The sequence below is a fragment of the Talpa occidentalis genome, unplaced genomic scaffold (genome assembly GCF_014898055.3).
Source record: "Talpa occidentalis isolate TD23 unplaced genomic scaffold, MPIMG_talOcc4v2.1 talOcc4.18, whole genome shotgun sequence".
Taxonomy (NCBI): Eukaryota; Metazoa; Chordata; class Mammalia; order Eulipotyphla; family Talpidae; genus Talpa; species Talpa occidentalis.
In genome coordinates, this window is record NW_023601851.1 from 3,270,205 (window position 1) to 3,276,209 (window position 6,005).

The 6,005-nt window shown below is 48.7% G+C and overlaps 1 protein-coding gene across 2 annotated transcripts in view; it reads right to left on the reverse strand.

Annotated features, from left to right (window-relative positions):
• The window catches only part of LOC119250765 (actin-like protein 8), a 41,830-nt gene extending 39,371 nt beyond the window's left edge, over nucleotides 1-2,459 (reverse strand). Inside the window, exons 1-2 of one of the 2 annotated variants that reach the window (XM_037518379.2) lie at nucleotides 2,445-2,459; nucleotides 1,726-1,874 (exon numbers count right to left, since the gene is read on the reverse strand). The gene's annotated coding sequence lies outside the window, so the exon portion shown is untranslated. Of the gene's footprint in view, nucleotides 1-212; nucleotides 240-1,725; nucleotides 1,875-2,444 lie in introns of those variants that run through there. The other variant, XM_054697743.1, reaches the window with a different exon arrangement.
• Nucleotides 2,460-6,005: the final 3,546 nt, after the last annotated feature.

Sequence of the window (6,005 nt, forward strand, 5' to 3'; positions counted from 1 at the left end):
TTCTTGTGGAACACGCTTGGCTGGGGGGTGGGAAGGAGGGCTGGACATCGGGGTGTGGACTCCATGAATTATACCCATTCCAGCAACCTGGTCTCCCCAAGCCTGTGGATCCCACCTTCCGCACAATGACACCACAACCAAATTAACCCCAGCGCACCGTCTGAATACAAATAAGTAAGCCCTGAGAGGCCCGTCCAGCTGCAAATGCTTACAGCACAATCCAGAATCTCCAGTGAGTGTGCCCAATGCAATGAGCTCAGTTCCATCTAGGGTGACGTCTGCCCCCTCTGGTCTGCAGGCTTAGAATGTACTCCCACAAATGATACATTTCAGCAGATCCTAGGGTATCCCTGTCAGTGTGGAGCAGACGGAGGGTTGACCCTAGTGAGAGCACAGTCATACAGGGGGTGGGCTGGTGAGTCTGGAAGGGAGCTATGTCCTTTCCTGAGCATCTGCCCCGGGCGGGTTATCTTAGGGCTCTTAAACAGCCCTCTGAGGCACAGTGTATGGAGACACCTGAGGGCTGTCTGGGAGCAACGTGGGGCTGCAGATACCCCCTTGCTGCCAGTCGGGGTCCACAGAGCTTCCCAAGCCGGCCATTTAGGGCCCCTTTCTTTCCAACAAACCCCCTAATTTTGACATGAAAATATTTCGTATTTTCAAACATGTCCTGGTGGGAATTCAACCATGACTGTGATGCAGCAAGCAGCACAATTAAATTTCAGCAACAGCAGCCCTACAGCCACAAGAAAACCACTGCACAAATCTGGCCTCTGCCTGTGTATGTGGCAACACTGCTGATACCCCTTGCATTTCCTGTCTTGGTCTGTGTCCCATGAAGGGAAAGAACACAGTAATTTTAACAGTGACAGTCTCACCTGAGACACTTAGCTTACAACAGGGGACTGAATTTAAAAGGTAGTGGCAGGCCTCACTGGTGATGTAGCCACTGCAGCATGCATGCCTTCAATCCAGCCCTCCCTCCCCTGCAGCTGACCCAGGTGGGGCAGCAGCCCTCTGCTGCTGCCTCATGCGCTGCTCCCCTCAGCGGTGTATTTCAGTAGGTCTGCGTGTTCTGCTCCCCAGTGTGTCTCTGGAGAATCCTCTAACACCCCCCACCTCTGGCCTGTACCCCAGCTCTTCTACGCATAAACAAATGTTAAAAAAATAAAAAGGTACTGGGTAATGAAGGATAATAGAGAACAGCTGATAGGAGGAGCAGACACTACCCATCGTAATTGCAGCTCCTCCCCAGGTCTTATGAGTCCTGAGGGTTTTAGCAGGATCCGGCATGATTCCCCTCCAGCAGTGAAAAGAAATCCTCAAAAGAGAGCCCGTAGTCCCCTTCAGCTCCCAGGGCTGAGGCAGAAGAACCAGCCCCAGACCACAGGGCTGAGCCACACACAGACGCATAAAAAGGAACCCCCAACGCCCCCACAGCACGCTGACAGAGAACCTCCCAACGGGGAGCTCTCATCCAAGGCTGAGAAAGGCCCCAGAGAGCAGTCTCATCCTAAGGAGGAAGTGAAGTCCCCAAGTAAAAGCCAGGGTACAGGAGGAGCACCCCCTCCCTGGCAGTGCACCCACCCAGCGATGTGAACCCCTCCTCCAGGGCTGCCCTCCACACCCTGATGGACAGGGCACAGCTGTGGCTTACTGCAGGCAGTAAGCTGGTGTGGTGTCACAGCAGTGAAAACTGCCAGAAAGCCAACCTGTGGTACTTACCAGAAGTCTGAGCTGGGGGATAGCACAAAGCTGCTCAGAGGGGTCCTCCGCTACACAGGTATCTGTGAGCTGCTGCCAGGGCAGCTGCAAGTCTCTGGGTGCGCCAGCCACCGGCCTCTATGGTCCCAGCACGTGCTGTGGGAGATTTCCTGTGAGCACAAAGAAAGCAGGAAGCAGAGCCCTCCCCCACGTCCCTGAGAGGATTCCTTGGCGCCCTCTACGGTCCAAGCTTGGCCTTCCAGCAGCACCAGCAGCACCACCCACCAACCCTGATGGAAAATTTAAAGGGCCCAGAGCCATTTTCCTCCAGCAGGCAAGAAGGATCAATTGGGCGCTGAGACACAATCGCCAGCAAATCCCATCCCCCTGAGCAGTCAGCTTTGGAAACAATGCTTATCGCGCACCTCACCAGAGCAACTCTGTTTCCCTCCCTATGAAGACGCGCCTCTCATTTTTACATTTTTGCCCTCCCCCAGAAATGAAGCTATGACTCCCTGGCGTCAGCTCACAATGTATGTATTTACTTCAGGGCTGTCGTGTTTACCCTGTCATACTGCTAAGTTTACCCCACAGAAAGGTTACACCTGATAAAACCCTAATTCTGGGTAAGGCCCTCAGTTGTCATCCTCCTAAGTAGGGCCACTTTTTAAAAAAAAATATTTATTTATACCTGAACCGCGTACCGGCCAGAGGCGTGTGGGGGCGGTGGGAGGACTCACCAGACGCAGAGCTGGGAGCACAACAGGCAGACTGAGGAAACACACTGCTGAGGGGAGCAGCGGGCGGCAGGAGACGTCTGCGCCTTGTGGGGCCCTCGCCTGCCAGCAGGGATCCAACCTGCTCTGCAGAGGCTGCAGGCAGCTTCACAGCCTGGTGCCCAAATGCCGGCGCCACCAGGGGAGGCCCAGGTAGGCCCATTTTTAAGGTTCTCATCAACTTGCAGGACCTTCATTGTGACGTTTCTTGGGAAGACCTGCTGTGGAATTCTTGGGGAGGCCACTCTGAACATTTTGGACTCCCCTATGCTCCATGTGTTTCTAGATGGGGAGTTTATACAAAATGCTTCTTTTGTTATGTTCATATACTTACCGCGAGATAAAGCTGGAAAAAAATGGAGCAGTGGGAGGGGGAAGGCGTGCACTGTAGTCCAATTTTATCTTTCTTTTTGTTAATGTTCTTGCTCACCTTTCTTTTTGTTATTCTGCATTTCCAACATATATTCCTAATACCATTAATTTTTACATCCATTCTCATGCATTGCTTTCTCTAAGAGATGATTACTTACTCTTATGATTCACTTTGCTCTCATTAGATTGTTATACCTACTGTACTGCTTATGAAACAGAGCTTATAGGTCTTTGTGTAAAAAAAGCTTTAAATTACCTAATGTCAAGCATGCATTATTTTTCTTTGCTTTACAACTACTTTGTATGGAAGACCCTCTTTGTTTCACTTTTTTTTTCCAGTTTTGATCCACTCACTCCACACTGTTTTAAGATTTTTTTTTTCTTGATCGCTCCATGCTGTTTTAAGATGATTTTTCTTAGATCTACTGTTGAAATATTTGGGGTTGAAATATTTAGTGCTTATTACTGCACTAAATTTATGGATTGTTTTCACTCAATTCAATCTCAGCACCTTTTAAGGACCCTCAGCCATGAGCCTGCTGTCTCTCTCTATATCTCGTTGTATGTTTTTGGATGGACATTACAACGTTCTTTAAGAGACTGAGTTTGATTTCTGCTTTCCAGATGCATTGGACAAGTAATCCCTCAGCACTTAACCTCTCATGTTTCTTGAAAAGGACCTGATTCCTGTGGCCAGTACCCCACATCAAAGGTGATCGTGTTCCAACTTTTTCCAAGGAAATGCTGGCCAAGAATAGAAAGATGTTTCTGGAAGGAAACAGAAAGTGTTTCCATGATTGTTTCCATGGGCAGCATAAGAGATGGTGAGTTGCAGCTACCCCCATTGAGATTTTCAACAATTGACCAATTACCTTCATATTCAATAATACTGACTCCTAACTTGAAATGCCACGCATTCTCACTATTCTTGACATGATTCCTCACCTTTATACTGCTCTTCTGTGCCAAACAATACAGTATTTTTCTTTCTGTCTAATGTGATTTTTCCCAATTATTCCAGATGTTCTGCTCAGGTCGGGTGGGGGGGGGGTTGAAATGGAAAGGATAGCTTATCATACAGTTGGGAATCATGAAAGACTTGTGTACTGCCCAAAGTGTTTTGCATGCTGGTAGTGCTAGGGTGGGTTAGACTGCAAGAGTTTTCTTAATGGATGGTGTGTATTTTTACTTTTGAATCTTGAGAATGTGGTTACCTTTTCAAAAGTTGATTTTTCTGTTGCTAAACTTCCAGTTTACCAATAAATATATTCTCTGGGATACACAGAGCAGCTTTCACACCCAAAGAGTTGTTCTAAGTGGGGCTAGGGTGGTCATCACAGACAAATCACTATTTTTATTTGTTAAATCTAGATAAAATACAAGACGGGATTTATCTAAAGCCTTAGGGTATATTGCTGGAATTGTTACTAAAACACTAGTCACACAAGACTAATCTTTGGTATCCCTTACATATGTTTGTGTAAACACAACAGAATTTCTTCTGAATCTAACCTAGCAGAGAAAGATAAGGTCATGTCCCATTATCAGTAACCACTAGAGTTTTGTTGACCCCCTGCATGTGGCTAAACACCTCTGAAGAAGCAAAATTTGGGTGCAGGCCAAACGGTTAAGTGCACTGCCCAGGGACACCCCATGGTTCTTGGTATCTTTAGCTGGCTGCCCTCAGGCAGTGCCTCCAGTGCAGGTGTGTTCTCCAATGTGGGCTCAACATCCCCTTTCCTTTAGTAGTCACTATTGTAAACCTTTGCCTCTTTGTGTAGCTCAAGGCTATGAGGAAAGGACTTGGACAGAAGGGACAAAGGCTTATGGCACTTTACATGAGGGAGTTTGAGCACTGCAGACATTTGCTCTTTCTTTTTTTTTTTTTTTAAGATCTATTTATTTATGCATACAAGAGCTAGGATACAGGTCAGAGGTGTGGGGGGTGAGAAGATTCACCAGAGACACAGTGTGGGGAACGGGCAGACTGACTGAAGTACACTGCTGATGGGGAGCAGTGGCAAGACGGGAGAGGTCTCCTGCACCTCCAGACATTTGCTCTCCAAAGAAACTATTCACTGTCCTGAAAGTATTCCAGCCTTGTGGCTCAAATGTGGCCTGAGGGCTTCCAAGTGTAAGAGGATCCCTCCACACCCTTCCACTGCTCCTGGTGTGGAGATGTAGCCTCTTCTGCTCTGCTGCAGGGCCCACCTCAGCAGCTGACTGCCATGTCCCTGCCTCCCTTGAACTACCACCATGCCCGGGCATGAGATGCCAAAGCTGGCACCGTTGAGGATTCACACACTGGCCAAATGTGCATCTTGAGAACCAGGATGGTTTGGGAGATGGCACAGTGGTGCCACCTGGGTGTGGAAGCTGGGTCTATAGGCCTAGCCAGGCATCTCTGAAAGACATTTACCCGGTGCCTAGTCATAGAGCACCACCTCTGAAAGAGCTGTCTGCCTGTGCCCCGCATCACCAAGAAGTGTGCATCACTGGGGTGTGCCTGGGTCCTTAAGGAGCAGTCACACTTGTGCCCTGTCCCCTGCACTGCCACCTGCCACCCAGTGCCCAACAGTGTCTGACCACCTCTGAGAGGTTGTCCACCACCTATGACTCTCTGCACCAACACCTGACTGCTGCCCAGGCCTCCAGCTCATCTGGCATCACCTCCTGGTGCTCTGGCATGTGGTGCTGCCCAGCCTGGCCTTCATAATCCTGCTGTGCTGCTGTTTTGCAGCCTCAGGCCTTGCACCTACCCTGGCACCCATGCCTGAGTCATACCTTGCCATGGCAAGTGCACCGGTGAGGACCCACAAACTGTCACATACCCCACCTTTGTGTGTTTTCACAGGGAGGCCAGCTTCGAGAAATGGCATGTCCTGGCAGTCAGTGAGCAAACGCTGAGCACATGAGGAAATTCAGTCCAATGAGTGATCAAAGGTGCCTTCTAATACTTGCTCAGTGTTGCACAGAGGAAGATACTGAGGGAACAGAGGGAAAGGTGAAAAGAAAACAGTTTTGAAATGGAGCTGGGGCGTCATCACAAACTACACAGTCGTCTTGATTAACTGGCGTCATTTGTAAACCAGTGTCACTGCAATCAAAAAAATTAATAAATTGAGATATAAAAGCTGTTTCTATTTACTGACT